The 22,088-nt window shown below is 32.7% G+C and overlaps 1 protein-coding gene across 5 annotated transcripts in view; it reads left to right on the forward strand.

Annotated features, from left to right (window-relative positions):
* Positions 1–13,901, forward strand: part of LOC139876703 (mediator of RNA polymerase II transcription subunit 33A-like) — a 50,802-nt gene extending 36,901 nt beyond the window's left edge. For 2 of the 5 annotated variants that reach the window (XM_071864074.1, XM_071864075.1), the window contains 2 exons: positions 8,634–8,844; positions 13,753–13,901. The gene's annotated coding sequence lies outside the window, so the exon portion shown is untranslated. The remainder of the gene's footprint in view (positions 1–8,633; positions 8,845–13,752) is intronic. The other 3 variants (XM_071864076.1, XM_071864077.1, XM_071864079.1) reach the window with 3 other exon arrangements.
* Positions 13,902–22,088: the final 8,187 nt, after the last annotated feature.

Below are 22,088 nucleotides of genomic sequence, written 5' to 3' on the forward strand. Positions count from 1 at the left end.
GTGTTTAAGAATGGTCTTCCTAATATGAGAGGAACTTGAGAATCTTCTTCCATGTCCAGAACAACAAAATCTACTGGAAATACTAAAGTACCAACTTTAACTAGCATGTTCTCCATTATCCCTCTAGGATATTTTATTGATCGATCGGCTAGTTGTATACTTATTCTGGTTGGTTTCAATTCTCCAAGGTCTAGTTTAGCGTATAGTGAATACGGCATTAGATTTATACTAGCACCTAAGTCTGCCAATGCTTCTATTGAACTAAGACTACCCAGAAAACATGGAATTGTGAAACTTCCTGGATCAGATAATTTTTCTGGTATCTTATTCAACAGCACTGCTGAACAATTAGCATTCATAGTAACAGCCGAGAGTTCTTCCATTTTATTTCTATTTGAGATTAGATCTTTCAAGAATTTAGCATATCTAGGCATTCCTGAAATCACATCAATGAAAGGAAGATTTACATTTATCTGTTTAAACATATCCAAGAATTTGGATTGCTCGGCTTCAAGTTTCTCTTTCTTCATTTTACTCGGGTAAGGAAGTGGTGGTTGGTATGGTTTAACATAAGGTTTATCCTTAACTGTGTTATCTTCATTAACCTTTTCAACTACCGGTTCTTTTTCCTTATCTTGTTCAGGTTGTGGTTCTTGTGGAGTAGGAATAGCTTCATCAGAAGTTACAGGTATTTCAGGTGGTTTAAGTATTGTACCACTTCTTGTGGTAATGGCTTTAGCTGTTTCATTCTGGGGGTTTCCATTTGTATCACTAGGTAGACTTCCCGGTTTTCTTTCACCTATTAACCTTGTTAGGTTACTTACTTCTTGTTCCAAGTTTTGAATAGAAGCTTGTTGATTTCTAAATGCTTGAGCATTTTGTTCATTAGTTTGTTTCTGAGATGTGAAAAACTGCGTTTGAGTTTCAACTAGCTTCGTCATCATATCTTCTAAATTCGGTTTTTTATCATCGGTTTGTGGTGGTTTGTTTTGAAAATTAGGTCTTTGCTGGTTGTAAGTATTATTGGATACTTGTTGATTGTTAGGACCTTGTTGGTTGTTGTATGGAATATTTCGATTATAATTCTGGTTTTGATTGTAGATCGGTCTTGGCGGTTGATAATTATTCTGATAATTATTTCCAGGCCTTTGGTTTAGATATGAAACATTCTCTCTTTGTTCCATTGTTAATTCAATACTGAGATAATCTTTTGTCAAATGTGGTCCTCCACACTGCTCACAACTAATTCGTATTGAGTGGATATCTTTAGTCATCTTTTTCATTCGTCTCTCGACAGTATCTATCTTTGCGGAAATGGAATCTAAGTCATGGCTAGAATCGGCTCTAGCTGCTTTAGATGATCTAACGATATCTTTTTCTTGGTGCCACTCATGTGAGTGGGAAGCAGTGTTATCAATAATTTTGTAAGCATCAGTTTCGGTTTTCTTCATAATTGAACCACCAGCTGCTATATCGATGTCTTTCCTTGTAGTGATGTCGCATCCTTGGTAGAATATTTGTACTATTTGACAGGTGTCTAAACCATGTTGCGGACATTCTCTTAATAATTTTCCAAATCTTGTCCACGCCTCATATAGAGTTTCATTCGGTTTCTGTGTGAACGTAACAATTTCTCCTTGAAGTCTTACGGCTTTAGATGCCGGAAAGAATTGTTTAAGAAAATTTTCAACTAAAACGTCCCATGTATCAATCGCCCCTTCAGGTAATGATTCCAACCAATCTTTGGCTTCTCCCTTTAAAGTCCAGGGAAATAACATGAGATATATCTGTTCATCCTCCACTTCTCGGATTTTAAATAGAGTGCAGATCCTATTAAAGGTACGAGGATGTTCATTTGGATCTTCCTTCGGCGTACCACTAAATTGGCATTGATTAGTTACCATGTGTAGAATTTGTCCTTTGATTTCATAATCTGGCGCATTAATGTCAGGATGAGTAATTGCGTGACCTTGGCCAGTGCGTTTAGCTCTTATTCGGTCTTCCATACTTAAAGGTTCCAGATTCTCCATAATTGAATTTGTTGAATCGGAATCACTAGAGGATTCTGATTTAATGGTTCGTTCCTCAACAATCTCTGTTTGAATAATTGGTGGTTCCGGAGGAAAAATTAATGGTTCAGGATCTACGAATTGTCCCTGAATATTCTCCGGATTCTCAATTGTGAGGTCGGGTTCAAAAAATGGATTATCGGAAATTTGAGCTGGAGTACTTGGTTGACTGGATGACGATTCTAAAGAAAAATCAACGGCGGTAATATTTGCTAGATGTCTTGATCTAGTTACAGGTGGTGAACGTACAAAAGGTGGTGAACGTCTTGCTCGGTGCATTCACTGAATATCCTATTAGTTTTTTAAAAGGAAAGAAAAATTATATAAGTTATCCAATTAATAGACTTTTCTGATTTTGCCCATGTTTCGAATAGCCAAAAGATGCAGCAGAGTGGCAGGATTCGTTTGGTCTCAATATAATTCAGGACTGTTTGGCTCCAATAACCCGGTCCACGTACAAATCCAACTATTACTACGAACCAGAAAATTTTGATGTCTATCAATTTAACCACTTAAAATAAATTTTCGTAATTTTAAGAAATATAGATAAGAAGTAGAATAAAAATCTATGTCCTAAAACTAGAATAGCGAGAAATAAGAAAGAAAAAGAGCGCGTCGAAAAAGGTCGAAAAATAAAAGGCGTCGAAAAATAAGAAAGAAAAAGAGTGACTTATAAAACTTAAAAATACTTGACTAACCCAACCTTATTACTATCACTAACTTAAAATTATAATCGCAAATTGAGATTACTAATTGGAGTGATAATTGATACATAGGTAAAAGGCGTCTAAAAATATTAAAGCTTACAAGTAAATCTATATCCCAAATGGCAATATCTTAAAAAGGTACTAAAACTTAAAAAGGCGTCGCAAAATTCTAAAGCACTTAAATCTTAGTCTAAAGAAAAAACACTTAAGGGATTTTACGGCAAAGCCTAAAAATCTAGAAATAAAAATAACTATGGCAAAAACTATGTTTAAAAACTAAATACGAGTGAAAAATACAAATATTACGCTAAAAACAATTAAAAAAAATAAAATATAAAAATATACTAAAAGTTGTAAAAATTACAATTTTTATAAAAATATTATTTTTATATTATTTATTTTATAAAACTATTAATTTTACAATTTAAATAAACTAATTAAACTAAAAATACAAATTAAATAAATAACACTAAATTAAATTATATAATATATAACCCTAATTAGGGTTTAAATATAATAATAATAATTATAATTCGTAATTAATGCAGGCTGCAGTCAACTATGGCGTGTCAGACGGGCTAATGCGATCGCATGAGTCCTAAGCTACCCGGCCATGCGATCGCATAGGCTAGGGTTTCGGGCCACAGAGTGGGCTGCTACAGTACCGGACTCGAGTTTTAATATATATATATATTTTTTTTTTATTTTCTGTTTTTGCTGTAAAATATATTTATAAATTAAATAAAACTTATATTTTTACAAACTAAAAAATAGAAATAAAGAAACTTTATAAAACTTAAATATTTACCAAACTCTTAAAAATATTTATATTTTTGTTTTTCTTTTTATATTTTTGAATATTTAAAACGTATTTTTGCAAAAGCGTATTTTTTTTATAAAAGTAAACTAAAAATAAAAATCTTTTTGTTTTTTATATATATTAGCGTTGCGCTTCCGGCTTTTAAGCTAGATGGTCCCCGGCAGCGGTGCCAAAAATACTTGATAGTTAAAGCTAAGGGGTATATAAAATAGCTTAAATTTTATTAGGAAATACTATTAAATACGATACAATTTTACACAAGATATTTATTTATTTATTGAATGGATATACTTAAACCTTGCTACAACACTTATAGGCAGTGTACCTAATCGTACAGTAGTGTAGTTTTTAGTAAGTCTGGTTCGTTCCACAGGGAATCTTTTTTTCAAAGCTTAACGCTATATTAGTTTAAATTTATAAAAATACAAATATATATATAAGTAATATTATTATTATAAAGGGGGGGTTTTACCGTTTAATGACCGGTTTGTCGATTTTAAAATTTTAGTCGCAGTTAAAACAAAATGTAAAATATTAAATAAATAAAAGACTTAATTTAAAGTGTAAAGTAAATAACGATAATGAAATTGCGATAAATAAAAGTGCGATAATATAAACTTGCGATAATTAAAAAGTACGATAATTAAAAGTGCAATTAAATACAATAACAATAAATAAAAGTGCTATAATTAGAAGTGCAATTAAATATAAAATAAAGGAAATTAAATATGAAATAAAAGAATTATGCTTATTTAAACTTCAGTAATCATGATGTTTGACGTGTTGATTTTAGTTTTATGCCCATGGGTTAATTGTCCTTTGTCCTGGATTATTTAATATGTCCGTCTGGTTTTGTCCATAACAGTCCATCAGTCATAAATATAAAGTGCGAGTATCCTCGTCAAATTATCCTTATACCCGAAGTTAAATATTCCAACTAATTGGGGACTTAAACTGTAACAAGATTTTAATACTTTGTTTAATAATTACACCAGGATGTCGACTGAATGTAACTCAAGGTTTTAATACGTTGTTATCAATTATGCCAAGTGTCCGTGTACATAATTTCAGCCCTGTTTTAATAATTCTAATGGCTATTAATCCATTCCCATGTCCGGTTAAATGAACGATTATTCGTACATATAAATACTCCGCCCATCGTGTCCGATTGAGTGTATATGGTTATTTATAGGGACGTTCAATTGTAAATCTTTATATTAAAATTAACAAACTATCATTTAGTTAAACAAATATAAAGCCCATTAATAGCTCATAGTCTAATTTCCACAAGTGTCGTTCTTTTGTCCAAACCCCAATTATGGTACAAAGCCCAATTATCCAATTTTAATAATTTTAGCCCAACATCATGATTACTTCAGATTAAATAAGCATAATAATAACTTAGCTACGAGACATTAAATTAAAAAGGTTGAACATAACTTACAATGATTAAAAATAGCGTAGCGTTACACGGACAGAATTTTGACTTACACCCTTACAACATTCGCAAACACACCCTTATTATTATAAATTAAAATTAAAATTATAATATAAATATAAATATTATACGTTGAATGAGGAGAAGAAAAAGATGTGTTTTGTGTTACACCAAAGCTCGATTTTTATAGGCCTGTGATCTGGAAAAGATGCTCATGCGATCGCATGAGCTTTACCCTTCAAGGCCATGCGATCGCATGGCCAGCTGGAGAGGCTCACATGCCTTTGTTTTTTCTGCCGACGATTTTTAAATATAATATAATATATATATTAATTTTAAGAATTAATTATATATTATATTATATTCATGTGCATAATTGACTTGAAATTTTTAGTCCGTTGCGTCGAGCGTTGAGAGTTGACTCTGGTCCCGGTTCCAAATTTTCGAACGTCCTTGCGTACAATTTAATATCTTGTACTTTGCGTTTTGAATCTTGTACTCTTGTAATTTTGAGATGTTTCTTATCAATAATTGGAACCTCTTTGATTGTCTTTTGTACTTTTGAGCTTTTTGGTCGTTTGCGTCTTCAATTCGTCGAATCTGCCTTTTGTCTTCACCTTTTATTATTTAAACGAATATCACTTGTAAATAGGACAATTGCAACTAAAAGCTTGTCTTTCTTGAGGAATAATGCTATGAAATATATGTTCATTTTTAGCATTATCATCAGAAGAGAAAGCACTCTTCACAATTTTTGGAATACCTTCGATCAGACACCTGGTCTCACCCTTGCTTAACTCCAGTTGTTCCTTCAACGATGTTTTAGATTGAGTTAAGGACATTTCAGACCGAGTTAAAGTATCAATTTTATGTAGATACCATTTTTCCTTTGTTGCCATTTGAACATAGCGCGCCTCTGCAGCATTTTTAGCGGTAACAGCAGCCTCTAGTTCAAGTTAGGCAATTTTCAGTGCCTCTGCATCTTTTTTAATTTTTTCATATTTGTCACGATGTATTTGATCAGAGCGCTCCAGACGCTTCAAATTATTGAATTCAGATGCAATATTCCAAATAATGCCTTGTGCTTGACATTTTCGAGCATCACCATCAGATAAACTCTCAAAGAATTTAATAAGTGAAGGCGACATCATCGCTTCAAGATACTTCATAAAATCCTCATAATTACCAGGAGGACCAGCTAAGAGAGTTGTTAAGCCAGTAGTATCTAAGTTGGGAATGCTTATTTGTAAACTGCTTTCCCCTATTCCGCTACGCTGAGCGAGAGGCGGAAGAGCAAGTTTCTTCTGTGCTTCTTCTCTCGCTGCCAGGGCTGAATTAAAATAACAGTTGTTATTCAAGAAGTTTTTCCAATCCAGAAAAGAAGATTCACAATTCAATATTGCATATTTATCAGGATCAACATTATAATAGCCACCATTGCTAGGCATATGGAAAAAGCAATAAAGGTTTTCTTCTGCTATTGATTCAAAAGAGAGGTTACCAGCAGCACGGCGTTTCCTCGAATTTGCTCGATTTAAAGGAGCATCATCCTCATCTTCAAGCTCATTTTCACATAAACTATTTTCGAGCGTCTGATCAGCTAATTTTTCAGATATAAATTGCAGATCATTAAATCTGGTGTAACGCAGAGCGGCGAGCGGAGTAATCACTAAAAAACATAAGAATACCAGTAATTATTATTTATTATACAGATAATAACAATAGATAACTAAATCCTAATCAAATTATACCTTTATTTCTCACCATAACAATGGCACAACCGCGTGTTTCTGCATCCCATTCAGCATTAAGGGAGCATAGAGAGAGCGTATGTTCTGGATAATGACGGTTTAGAATCTTCACTTTTTTAATCACATTTAATACTTTTCGTTCTTCAGATGTTAACCTTGGATGAATAACTTTGGGAGGATCAAGCGAAGTACGCTAATAGCTAGCTTGCAGGCACTCATTAAGGATAACTTCGCTATTAATAAAGAAGAATGTACTCTGCCAATTCTCATTTGTCTCACCAGAATTAAGCAAAAACTCATCCAGAGTAAGACAAAACCATCCTTTATCATAACGTTTTATGGTTGCAAGATTAGAAAAAAGACGAACAGAAGGGGTAATATCTCGAGCCATACAATACATCTCGAACAACATGATCTTACGAATGGACATAGGCTCAAATTGTCCAACGCTAACACCATAAAAGCAGCAAACGTCCAGGTAAAATTTTGTAAAAGGAATACGAAGGTGAGAAAAGTACAAAGCACGGCCGTAAATAGCAACTTTTCCAAGAGGAGGGTGACAGGCACGATCATGTGGGCCTGGAACAACAGCATCGGCACCAAAAAAATTTGGGAAAAGCAACTCTGACACGATCGAGGTAGATTGAAGAAATTCTGCTTGGAACATCTTCAACATTAAAAATAGCCATTGATTAGGAAGTTAAGAAGGGAATTTTATGACAGAAGTTTAAGGTAGATGAAGGAAATAAATTCAGATTGAAGTAAATATGACACAGTAAAAAATTTGGTTTTAAATGGCAAACAGAAGATGAACAGGTGACGGTTAATCGCATGGTTGATGTGCTCCCACGTGTCGGACGTACAAAAATGCGGGAGAAGTAAATTTAATTGAAAATGAAATTCAAATTTCAAAAAGGTACTTTCTGCAGGTCATGATAAAAAAAGTAACTGACATAGCAGAAAAAAGTTCGGCTACAGCAGATTCTTGTTCCCGAGGAAAAGGCATTACTTATTTTTTAGTTTAATGACTTTATTTTTTAGAAAAATAAAGACATTAAACTGGGGGGACTTAATGGTGTATCCTAGGAGATACACGCATAAAAACATCATTTTTATGATAATTAAATTTGTTGATCTTCAGAATTTACCGCCCAGCGTCCAGCAGGACACCCAGCGTCAAGCGTAAGCCCTGCAGGCAGCCTCTATGCATAAGCCCTTTAACTCGGTGCGTGAACGGCACGCAGCCATGTCAGCACACGCCACTGACATTTCGGATACTTCACGTAACAGAGCCATTCAGTGATTGACATGTGTATCCCGTGAATTTCGGACATTCTACGCCTATAAATAGACCCCCTGGGTCACCACATTACATCATCTTAGATCTGAACTTCAGTCAGAGAGAAGTATACTTTCTCTCTCACACAGTTCTTTCTCACTCTAAAACAACATTAGCAACTTAGCAGCAGTGCGCTAGACGGATCATTACAGATTGGTCCACATATTGATTGAGGCCACCCCACAGATCTTACATCTGTGTTCCGGGTCTGAAGAGATTATTTCTCAAGGGCAAACAACAATCAAAAGTATACGCCACACATTGAGCAACTAATTTTCTATGCTAGTACCTTACAGCCGCTATACGAAAAATCGTACTAACATCTTACATGTTTGCTACCCCAAAACGACTTTTTTTTTAATATACACCATGATTTGACAATAAAGATAATATAACAACTCAATCCTAAAGACTTACAAACATTATTATGATAGATATTTGGAGGTCGAAACTTGGTTTGCCATCTTTATCTCTTTATATGAGTTCTATACATTAAACTTTATATGCAGCTGGTGATCTGGGACATCTGATTGTAGAGGCTTGTATTGCAAGGCAACTTTTAAACACGTCAGCATATATGTGGCCTGGCTACATCAAGGGACCCACCAACCATGTACCTAACCCTATTGCTGGTCAGACACCTGGTTGGTCATCGTTGATGAACGGGTCTCCTTTAACTCCTCCAATGGTGCATGCTTTGATTTCAACTCCTGCTTCAAGGTACACTTGCACTGTTTTCAAAGTGCATGCTCTTGCATTGTATGCTCATTTTAATAAACCTTGAACAATATAGTTCATATTTAGGGTCTACTATTGTTGGGGGATTTCATGATAACCTTGTTTTGCCTTAAGTTTTCATATTCATCAGCTGCCTTAAAAAAAGCTAAAGGAGCCTTATTCATTAAATTTTGATTTTATTGATATTCGTATGATCGGGGAGATTAATTAGATTCTACTTACTAGCCATTTGATTTGATACTCTTACATGTATGTTCATTTTAATAAACCTTGGATTATATAGTATCATAATGTCTGAAGTTTGCATTTATTTGTAAGATGTAACTATACAATGAATAGCACTGTAGAAGTCTGATAACTAAAAACTGTTGAAGTCTTAAATTTCTTGAAGTGGTGCATATTTAGTACGCATTGCTAACATTTAAATGTGTTATTAGTTGTAGAGACCCGTCCTAATCCATCTGGACGAAGTCTTCAACATTTGGTCCCATTGCGAGGTACTGACTTAAATATGCCTTGAACGACTCCATGTAATATGAGCAAATGCACAGCGGAAGATTTCTTTAATACCTGAGAATAAACATGCTTTCAAGTGTCAACCAAAAGGTTGGTGAGTTCATTAGTTTATCATAATCATTCATTTTCATCATTTTAATAGACCACAAGATTTCTAGATATTTAATTATACACGTAACCCGAGTACAAAATAATACGCGTAACCCGCGAATTAAAAATCATTCATATGGTGAACACCTGGTAATCGACATTAACAAAATGCGTCTAGAATATCCCCATCATTCCGGGACTCTCATCGGACATGATAAAATTGAAGTACTAAAGCATCCATAACCCGGATGGGGTTTGTTAGGCCCAATAGATCTATCATTAGGATTCGCGTCAATTAGGGTTTCTGTTCCCTAATTCTTAGATTACCAGACTAAAAAGGGTGATATTCTTCGATAATTCAACCATAGAATGTAGTTTCGATTACTTGTGTCTATTTCGTAAAACATTTATAAAAGCAGCGCATGTATTCTCAGTCCCAAAAATATATATTGCAAAAGCATTTAAAAAGGGAGCAAATGAAACTCACTATACTGTATTTCGTAGTAAAAATACATATGACGTCATTGAACAAGTGCAAGGTTAGCCTCAGATTCACGAACCTATATATATATATATATATATATATATATATATATATATATATATTATTTTATGTATTAAGATTAATATTCTTATACATATAATTTTATTAATACTTATGATACATTATGATACATTATGATACTTATTTGATTTTTATTAATGTTATTAGTTAAAACAAAATTTTATGTAGTATTAGTATACTTTATGTAATGAATATATATATATATATATATATATATATATATATATATATATATATATATATCTTTTGTTTTGTAAAATTATTAATTGTAGTAATAATGGATTAAGAAAAATAATGATACTGATAGTAATAATAGTAATTTTAATAAAAATGATAATTTTATAAATAATGATAATAATAATAATGATTTTTAATCATAATAATACTACTAATAATAACCTTAATGATAATACTTAATAATAATACTTATAATAATAATAATAGTAATAATAATGATAATAAATAAAATAACTACCTTAAATGGGAAAGGTTTAAAAATAAACTGCCCCGGCCCGGGCTCGAACCCGCGACCTCCCGCTAACCCGTTAACACCTTTAACCATTCCTCTATCACCTTATTTCCGATTTAATTCCGTCACCATTTCTATTTAACCCCAAATTACTTCTGTTTCCAACTTCATCTTCTTTATCATTTATAACTTTTATATCATGTAATATACATCATCATCATTAATATCATGTATCATCATCTTTAACATTATTAATAACATCATATTATCGTTTTAAGATCGTGTTTACTATCATCATCATCCATTGTGACACAATCATAATCATCTCTTCATTATCTTTTTATTCCATCATCATCTTATTATTTTCATTATCAATATTAAGATCATTATCATCGTATCATTTATCATTATTTTTCTCGTTACATCATCTTTATAAGATATCATTCGTATCAACATCACCTTGGATCATAATCATAATTATACCATAATAATAATAATAATAATAATAATAATAATAATAATAATAATAATAATAATAATAATAATAATAATAGTAATAATAATAATAATAATAATAATAATAATAATAATAATAATATTAATAATAATAGTAAATATATAACAATAATAACGATTAATAATAACTATAATAATATTTATACCTTAGATAAATGTATAGTGTGTTATGTCAATAGAAGCTAGAGAAAAATATACGGTGTGTTTGTAATTCATGGCCCAAGTTCCTCATAAGCCCAATTTATTCAACGGCCCAAAAACAAATCCTGGTATGCGAGAGAAAAGGAATGAAGCAGCAACAATATCATACCATAATCAATTCAAGTGGTTCTCTTGATTATAATGTGTCGGCCCATGCTGTCTCAAGAATCCAAAACAGTCCGTATTAAAAGTAATTTCGTGGGGTTAGGTGATTGAAGTGGGGCTTTTTCTTTCATTTGTTAAAAGTAATTGAAAATAGAAACACTAGTTGCAGCATGAGACAAACGGCTGTAACAATCATTCATCATCATTGAATATTTATCATCAACAAACAACCAAACTCTGAGTCATCATTCAAAAATTCATAGTCTTCACCATTCGTTTTCAAAACAAGGACAAGCAGGTGCAACAGTTGTGGTAGTATCAAAGTGAGTTTCAAGATTTTGGTTCAGCTCGTAACAAAAAAAAATTAAAAATAAAAACGCAGCAGTAGTTAACTGCAAGTGTTGGCTGTTTTTGGGTGTATCTTACAACATAATAGAAAAACAAAAGCAGTAGTAGCAATAAAATAATGAATAAAGGCTGTGTTTTCATTTAAAAGAATAAACAACCAATATATCATCACATAGCAAGCTGTTACAGGTTTGGTTTTGATAGAAAAACAGAAATAGAATATAGCTGTAACATAAACATAAGTGGGTTCTTGAATTTGAGTTTGTTTGAACCAAACAGTTGTTGGTGATAGTTCATGAAAAAGTAAACAAGAAAGAAGAAGAGAGATAGGTGGTTTACTATGGTAGTTTTTAAGTGGGTCTAGGTTTGATCACGACTGGAAAACAGAAACATTTATCATGGTCATGGTGGTTTATGATTGTACTAATAGCAGCACAGGTTGTGACGATCACAACAATCGAATCAATTATACAGCAGAATGTTTTCATGGTGTTTTGTTTAATGAAGGTGTTGAAGATAGTGATTTCTGGGTCTTCGAACAACAACACAAAAGAGAGTAGCAGAGACCGTAACAGTAACCAGTTGGTGGGTTATTGAAGATGTCAAGTTGATGATGTTCATAAGATGATGATGACGATGGAACCCAAAAATAGAAGTATGCAGTTGGTGATGGTTATGTTGGTGATCACGGGTGGGGTTTGGGTTTCCGATAGCAACACAACCAAAGGGTGTTCGGGTTTATTTCTTGGACAGAAAATAGCAGTCATGATTGATCAACAATAGTGTTCAACTAGTGGTGATTCATGATGGTGGGGTTTCGAATTGTTGCATCAGCTATCAACTAGTTATTTGATTGAGCAGAATTATACAGTGGGTGGTTTATGGTTGTGGGTTGATCAAAAACAAAAGAAATAAAGATGTACCAAAAATAGTAGCAGGTTAGTTGATGATGATCGTGGTTGCGGTGATCATGGGTGATCATGGGGGTGATTGCCGAAGCTGTACAGACATATACACATGGTTTGCGTTGGTAGGTTTGAATGGTGATCAAAAGGTTATGGTTATCGACGGTGGGAGTTTGAAGGTGGTGGGTGGTGATATGGTTGTATGGTGGCCGATGAAGTTGGTGATTGGTGTGAAATCAAGTATCATGTATGTGTGATTTAGATATAGAATGTATTAGATATAATAAGAAATATGATAAATGTAATAATAGAGATAATCAGGCAATCAATTGATATAATAGTTAAAATCCAATAATTTAACAATTCATTCACAGGAGTTTACAAATGATTCTCTGCCGACACTTTCTCTCGGACTAATATGTCGTGCTTCTTTGCTAAACAGTTTACATACAAAAGTCATCTTAAAAATCCCAAAATTTTATATTATATTCATCTAATTATTTCAGTCATTAACTGTTTGAAACCTGATCAATAATGTTCGTTAATTATTTATTTCCTGTTCCAATTAATATGTACGAAGTACTAATATTTAAACTAAAAAGGTAAAAAAATATATTTTTTTATCAAACCTAAAATCTTTTAATCGATTTACATTTCAACTTTTATTTTAAATCTTCATAAATTCTTATTAGATCTATATGAACACTAGTGAAATGCCAACTGAGTATTACAATTGATTAATAAATGTATTCAATAAACTTTTATATCTATATATAGATTCATTTTAATAATAAATTTTATTACTTCTTATATTATTTTATTTTACAAAATCAATTCTAATAACTAAAGAATATGATATTTCAAATTATATTTCGAATTAATATATATATATATATTTATATTTTTAAATATATATGTATCTATTTACAAATAGTTGTTCGTGAATCGTCGAAACTGGTCGAGTTAAATGAATATAATGAAAACAGTTCAAAAATTTTGAGACTCAGGATTACAGACTTAGCTTAACGTTTCAAAAAAATATTAAATCGTATCGAGAGTTTGATTTAAAATTAGTCGAAATTTTCCGGGTCATTACATTAGTTTTCCGAATCATTCAGAGGTATGTGAATATGTGATGTTGTAAACTAAATTTAAGTTCTTGAATTCGATGGAAGCTTAGCTGAAATTGAGAAAGTATATGAAATTGCAACTGATGGTTCAGATGCTGACAATATATCTGCTGCTACCATTCTATGTGGGGCCTCATTAACTCAGTGGTTGGAATATACAGGTGAGTACCGCTTATTATACTTCAATATCATTTTATTACACTATCACATATCTTATCAGAAATTATGATATTAACATAACATAACATGCAATTACGATCATATGTTTTGTGGGATGTGTTTGTTGGAACATACCGGAATGTTCATCATTAAGTTGTTGTCACCTTCAATTCCCCCATATTATGCTGGACACGAGAGTCATTTGTTGACTTGTGCTCCCCTTTTAAACGTTCTTCTCACTCGGATATCATCAATTGATTGTGTTCATATCTTTTCTATATATGGCCTGGTAGGTAAAGTTCAATGCTATTTCTATACGGGTATTGCTTGTTGGTCGTGGGTATCCGCGGGTCGCGATACCCGTTGCTTACGGGTGTCATCTCTATTGTATTTGTCCTAGAGACAATAATTGTATTCAACAATTAGCCCTAGATAATATTTATTTTAATGTAAAAAAGTGCTCATTTTCAGGCCCCACATCTTGCTGGTGTTTGATAATGCTAAAAATGAACATATATTTCATAGCATTATCTCTCAAGAAAGACAAGCTTTTAGTTGCAATTGTCCTATTTACAAGTGATATTCGTTTAAATAATAAAAGATGAAGACAAAAGACAGATTCGACGAATTGAAGACGCAAACGACCAAAAAGCTCAAAAGTACTAAGTACAATCAAAGAGGTTCAAATTATTGATGAGAAACGTCTCAAAATTACAAGAGTACAAGACGCGAAACGCAAAGTACAAGATATTAAATTATACGCAAGGACGTTCGAAAATCCGAAACCGGGACCAGAGTCAACTCTCAACGCTCGACGCAATGGACTAAAAATTACAAGTCAACTATGCACATAAATATAATATAATATTTAAATAATTCTTATAATTATTTATATATTATATATTATATTATTAAAAACCGTCGGCAGAAAAAACAAAGGCATGTGAGCCTCTCCAGCTGGCCATGCGATCGCATGGCCTTGAAGGGTAAAGCTCATGCGATCGCATGAGCCACTTTTCCAGCCCACATGCCTATAAAATTCGCAGCTTGGTGAACATCAAAACACATCTTTTTCCTTCTTCATCATACGTAAATTATATATATATATTTATATTTTAATTTTAATTTTAAATCCTAATAATAAGGGTATGTTAGCGAATGTTGTAAGGGTGTAAGTCGAAATTCTGTCCGTGTAACGCTACGCTATTTTTAATCATTGTAAGTTATGTTCAACCTTTTTAATTTAATGTCTCGTAGCTAAGTTATTATTATGCTTATTTAAATCGAAGTAATCATGATGTTGGGCTAATTACTAAAATTGGGTAATTGGGCTTTGTACCATAATTGGGGTTTGGACAAAAGAACGACACTTGTGGAAATTAGACTATGGGCTATTAATGGGCTTTATATTTGTTTAACTAAATGATAGTTTATTAATTTTAATATAAAGATTTACAATTGGACGTCCCTATAAATAACCATATACACTCGATCGGACACGATGGGCGGGATATTTATATGTACGAATAATCGTTCATTTAACCGGACACGGGAATGGATTAATAGTCACTAGAATTATTAAAACAGGGGTGAAATTATGTACAAGGACACTTGGCATAATTGATAACAAAGTATTAAAACCTTGGGTTACACGCAGTCGATAACCTGGTGTAATTATTAAACAAAGTATTAAAACCTTGTTACAGTTTAAGTCCCCAATTAGTTGGAATATTTAACTTCGGGTATAAGGATAATTTGACGAGGACACTCGCACTTTATATTTATGACTGATGGAGTGTTATGGACAAAAACCAGACGGACATATTAAATAATCCAGGACAAAGGACAATTAACCCATGGGCATAAAACTAAAATCAACACGTCAAACATCATGATTACGGAAGTTTAAATAAGCATAATTATTTTATTTCATATTTAATTTCCTCTATTTTAAATTTAATTGCACTTCTAATTATCGCACTTTTATTTATTGTTTTTGTATTTAATTGCACTTTTAATTATCGTATTTTTAATTATCGCAATTTTATTTTATCGCACTTTTATTTATCGCAATTTCATTATCGTTATTTACTTTACGCTTTAAATTAAGTTATATTTATTTTTAATATTTTACATTAGGTTTTAACTGCGACTAAAGTTTTAAAATCGACAAACCGGTCATTAAACGGTAAAAACCCCCTTTATAATAATAATATTACTTATATATATATTTGTATTTTTATAAATTAAAACTAATATAGCGTTAAGCTTTGTTTAAAGATTCCCTGTGGAACGAACCGGACTTACTAAAAACTACACTACTGTACGATTAGGTACACTGCCTATAAGTGTTGTAGCAAGATTTAAGTATATCCATTCTATAAATAAATAAATATCTTGTGTAAAATTGTATCGCATTTAATAGTTTTTCCTAGTAAAATTTAATAGTATTTTATACCCTTAGCTTTAACTATCAAGTATTTTTGGCGCCGCTGCCGGGGAATCCAATTTCTTGCTTAAACGCCGGAAGCGCAACGCTAATATAAAAAAAAATACGCTTTTGTAAAAATACGTTTTAAATATTCGAAAATATAAAAAGAAAAACAAAAATATAAATATTTTTAAGAGTTTGTTAAATATTTAAGTTTTATAAAATTTCTTTATTTCTATTTTTAGTTTGTAAAAATAGAATTTTTATTTAATTTATATAAATATATTATAAATATATAATACAGCAAAACAGAAAAAAAAAATATTAAAACTCGAGTCCAGTACTGTAGCAGCCCAGTGTCTGGCCCGAAACCCTAGCCCATGCGATCGCATGGCTGGGTAACTAAGAACTCATGCGATCGCATGAGCTCTGCTGACACGCCACAGTTGACTGCAACCAGCATTAATTACGGAGTTTAATTATATTATTTTTACTTTAACCCTAATTAGGGTTGTTTTTTTTATTATTTAGTTTAGTTTATTTATTTAATTTGTATATTTAGTTTAATTAAATTGTAAAATTAATAGTTTTATAAAATAAATAATATAAAAATAATATTTTTATAAAAATTGTACTTTTTACAACTTTTAGTATATTTTTATATTTTGTTCCTTTTTATTTGTTTTAGAGTAATATTTGTGTTTTTCGCTCGTATTTAGTTTTAATCCATAGTTTTTGCCATAGTTATTTTTATTTCTAGATTTTTAGGCTTTGCCGTAAAATCCCTTAAGTGCTTTTTCTTTAAACTAAGATCTAGGTGCTTTAGAATTTTGCGACGCCTTTTTAAGTTTTAGTACCTTTTTAAGATATTGCCATTTGGGATATAGTTTTACTTGTAAGCCTTAAAATTTTTAGACGCAACTTTTAGTGTTTAGTTTTTAGTTCCTTTTTAAGTTTCAACGCACTATTTTCTTATTTTTATTTTTCGACGCCTTTTACCTATGTATCAATTATCACTCCAATTAGTAATCTCAATTTGCAATTTTAATTTTAAGTTAGTGATAGTAATAAGGTTAGGTTAGTCGAGTGTTTTAAAGTTTTATAAGTCATTCTTTTTCTTTCTTATTTTTTGACGCCTTTTATTTTTCAACCCTTTTCTTTTTTGACCTTTTTCGACGCGCACTTTTTCTTTCTTATTTCTCGCCATTCTAGTTTTAGGACATAGAATTTTTTTCTACTTCTTCTCTAAATTTCTTAAAATTACGAAAATTTATTTTAAGTGGTTAAATTGATAGACATCAAAATTTTCTGGTTCGTAGTAATAGTTGGATTTGTACGTGGACCGGGTTATTGGAGCCAAACAGTACTCAATTATATTGAGACCAAACGAATCATGCCCCTCTGCTACATCTTTTGGCTATTCAAAACGTGGGCAAAATCAGAAAAGTCTATTAATTGGATAACTTATATAATTTTTCTTTCCTTTTAAAAGCTAATAGGATATTCAGTGAATGCACCGAGCAAAACGTTCACCACCTTTTGTACGTTCACCACCTGTAACTCGATCAAGACATCTAGCTAATATTGTCGCCGTTGATTTTTCTTTAGAATCGTCATCCAGTCGACCAAGTACTCCAATTCAAATTTCCGATAATCCATTTTTTGAACCCGACCTCACAATTGAGAATCCGGAGAATATTCAGGGACGATTCATAGATCCTGAACCATTAATTTTTCCTCCAGAACCACCAATCATTCAAACAGAGATTGTTGAGGAACGAATCATTAAATCAGAATCCTCTAGTGATTCAGATTCAACAAATTCAATTATGGAGAATCTGAAACCTTTAAGTATGGAAGACCGAATGAGAGCTAAACGCACTGGCCAAGGTCACGCAATTACTCATCCTGACATTAATGCGCCAGATTATGAAATCAAAGGACAAATTCTACATATGGTGACTAATCAATGCCAATTTAGTGGTGCGCCGAAGGAAGATCCAAATGAACATCTTCGTACCTTTAATAGGATCTGCACACTATTTAAAATTCGAGAAGTTGAGGATGAACAGATATATCTCATGTTATTTCCCTGGATTTTAAAGGGAGAAACCAAAGATTGGTTGGAATCGTAACCTGAAGGGGCGATTGATACATGGGACGTTTTAGTTGAAAAATTTCTTAAATTTCCGGCATCTAAAGCCGTGAGACTTCAAGGAGAAATTGTTACGTTCACACAAAAGCCAAATGAAACTCTATATGAAGCATGTACCAGATTTGGAAAGTTATTGAGAGGATGTCCGCAACATGGTTTAGACACCTGTCAAATAGTACAAATATTCTACCAAGGATGCGACATCACTACAAGAAAAGACATCGATATAGCAGCTGGTGGTTCTATTATGAAGAAAACCGAAACTGATGCTTATAAAATTATTGATAACACTGCTTCCCACTCACATGAGTGGCACCAAGAAAAAGATATCGTTAGATCATCTAAAGCAGCTAGAGCCGATTCTAGCCATGACTTAGATTCCATTTTCGCAAAGATAGATGCTGTCGAGAGACGAATGGAAAAGTTGACTAAGGATATTCACTCAATACGAATTAGTTGTGAGCAGTGTGGAGGACCACATTTGACAAAAGATTGTCTCAGTATTGAATTAACAATGGAACAAAGAGAGAATATTTCATACATAAACCAAAGGCCTGGAAATAATTATCAGAATAATTATCAACCGCCAAGACCGATTTACAATCAAAACCAGAATTATAACAGAAATGTTCCATACAACAACCAACAAGGTCCTAGCAATCAACAAGTATCCAATAATACTTACAACCAGCAAAGACCTAATTTTCAAAACAAACCACCACAACCCGATGATAAAAAGCCGAATTTAGAAGATATGATGACGAAGCTAGTTGAAACTCAAACGCAGTTTTTCACATCTCAGAAACAAACTAATGAACAAAATGCTCAAGCATTTAGAAATCAACAAGCTTCTATTCAAAATTTGGAACAAGAAGTAAGTAACCTAGCAAGGTTAATAGGTGAAAGAAAACCGGGAAGTTTACCTAGTGATACAAATGCTAACCCTCGGAATGAAACAGCTAAAGCCATTACCACAAGAAGTGGTACAACACTTAAACCACCTGAAATACCTGTAACTTCTGATGAAGCTATTCCTACTCCACAAGAACCACAACCTGATCAAGATAAGGAAAAAGAACCGGTAGTTGAAAATGTTAATGAAGATAACACAATTAAGGATAAACCTTATGTTAAACCATACCAACCACCAATTCCTTACCCGAGTAAAATGAAGAAAGAGAAACTTGAAGCCGAGCAATCCAAATTCTTGGATATGTTTAAACAGATAAATGTCAATCTTCCTTTCATTGATGTGATTTCAGGAATGCCTAGATATGCTAAATTCTTGAAAGATCTGATCACAAATAGAAAGAAAATGGAAGAACTCTCGGCTGTTACTATGAACGCTAATTGTTCAGCAGTGCTGTTGAATAAGATACCAGAAAAATTATCTGATCCAGGAAGTTTCACAATTCCATGTTTTCTGGGTAGTCTTAGTTCAATAGAAGCATTGGCAGACTTAGGTGCTAGTATAAATTTAATGCCGTATTCACTATACGCTAAACTAGACCTCGGAGAATTGAAACCAACACGAATAAGCATACAACTAGCCGATCGATCAGTAAAATATCTTAGAGGGATAATGGAAAACATGCTAGTTAAAGTTGGTACTTTAGTATTTCCAGTAGATTTTGTTATTCTGGACATGGAAGAAGATTCTCGAGTTCCTCTCATATTAGGAAGACCATTCTTAAACACGGCTAAAGCAATGATAGACGTGTTCGGTAAGAAATTGACCCTAAGTATAGAGGACGAGAGTGTTACCTTTTCAGTTGATAGAGCAATGCAACAACCGCAATCTGCAGATGATACATGTTATTATATTCAAACTATAGACTCACATGCAGAATTGTTATAACAATTTACAGAATTACAAGGAACAGGAGAATATTCTTTAGGAGAAGAAACTGAACCAATTGATGAAACCGAAATGTTAGCTACACTAATAGCTAATGGATATGAACCAACAACAGAAGAAATTCAAATGCTAAAAGAAGAAGACAGATATCGATACAAATCATCGATAGAAGAACCACCGACATTAGAGTTAAAGCCACTTCCAAACCATTTGGAATACGCTTATTTACATGGTGAATCTGAATTACCTGTAATAATATCGTCTTCTCTTACTGAAAATGAGAAATCACAACTCATTTCTGTGTTGAAAGCTCATAAACCAGCCATTGCATGGAAGATTCATGATATTAAAGGAATAAGTCCTTCGTATTGCACACATAAAATCCTTATGGAAGAAGGTCATAAAACGTATGTGCAACGCCAACGAAGACTAAATCCTAATATGCAAGATGTAGTTAAAAAAGAAATTATTAAACTGCTAGATGCAGGTTTGATATATCCAATTTCTGATAGTCCATGGGTAAGCCCAGTTCAATGCGTGCCTAAGAAGGGTGGCATGACTGTCATTACAAATGAGAAAAATGAGCTTATTCCTACTAGGACTGTAACAGGATGGCGTGTATGTATTGATTATAGAAAATTAAATGACGCCACCAGAAAAGATCACTTTCCCTTACCTTTCATTGATCAAATGTTGGAAAGATTAGCCGGAAATAGTTACTATTGCTTTCTTGATGGATTTTCTGGATATTTTCAAATTCCAATAGCACCTGAGGACCAAGAGAAAACCACATTCACGTGCCCTTATGGTACTTTTGCTTACAAACGCATGCCATTTGGACTTTGCAACGCCCCTGCAACCTTTCAAAGGTGTATGATGGTGATTTTTCACGACATGATAGAAGAATGCATGGAAGTTTTCATGGATGACTTTTCAATCTTCGGTGATACATTTGAATCATGTCTAGTTAATCTGGAATGAATGCTTATTAGATGCGAACAATCAAATCTAGTACTTAATTGGGAGAAATGTCATTTCATGCATAAAGAAGGCATCGTTCTTGGACATAAAATTTCAAAAGAAGGAACTGAAGTGGATAGAGCTAAAGTAGATGTAATTGCTAAACTTCCACATCCCACCAATGTTAGAGGAGTTAGGAGTTTTCTAGGGCATGCCGGTTTTTACCGACGTATCATAAAAGATTTTCTAAAATTGCCACTCCTATGAATAAACTCCTAGAAAAGGATGCTCCATTCATCTTTTCAGATGAATGTATCAAATCTTTTAATATTCTTAAAGAGAAACTCACTAATGCGCCGATCATGATAACACCAAATTGGAATCTACCGTTTGAACTAATGTGCGATGCAAGTGATTTTGCAATAGGAGCCGTTTTAGGACAAAGGATTGAAAAACGATTTCAACCTATATATTATGCTAGTAAGACGTTACAAGGAGCACAAACAAATTACACAACTACTGAAAAAGAACTCCTTGCTATTGTCTTTGCTTTTGATAAATTTCGTTCATATCTCGTTCTAGCTAAAACGGTGGTCTATACTGACCATTCTGCTCTTAGATACCTATTATCGAAACAAGATGCTAAACCATGATTAATCCGTTGGATCTTACTCTTACAAGAGTTCAATATTGAAATCCGAGATAAAATAGGAGCAGAAAATCTCGCCGCTGATCATCTTTCTCGTCTTGAAAATCCCGAATTAGAAGTTCTAAATGAATCAGCCATACAAGACAACTTTCCTGATGAATATCTATTG

Source organism: Rutidosis leptorrhynchoides, chromosome 11 (assembly GCF_046630445.1).
Source record: "Rutidosis leptorrhynchoides isolate AG116_Rl617_1_P2 chromosome 11, CSIRO_AGI_Rlap_v1, whole genome shotgun sequence".
Classification (NCBI taxonomy): domain Eukaryota; kingdom Viridiplantae; phylum Streptophyta; class Magnoliopsida; order Asterales; family Asteraceae; genus Rutidosis; species Rutidosis leptorrhynchoides.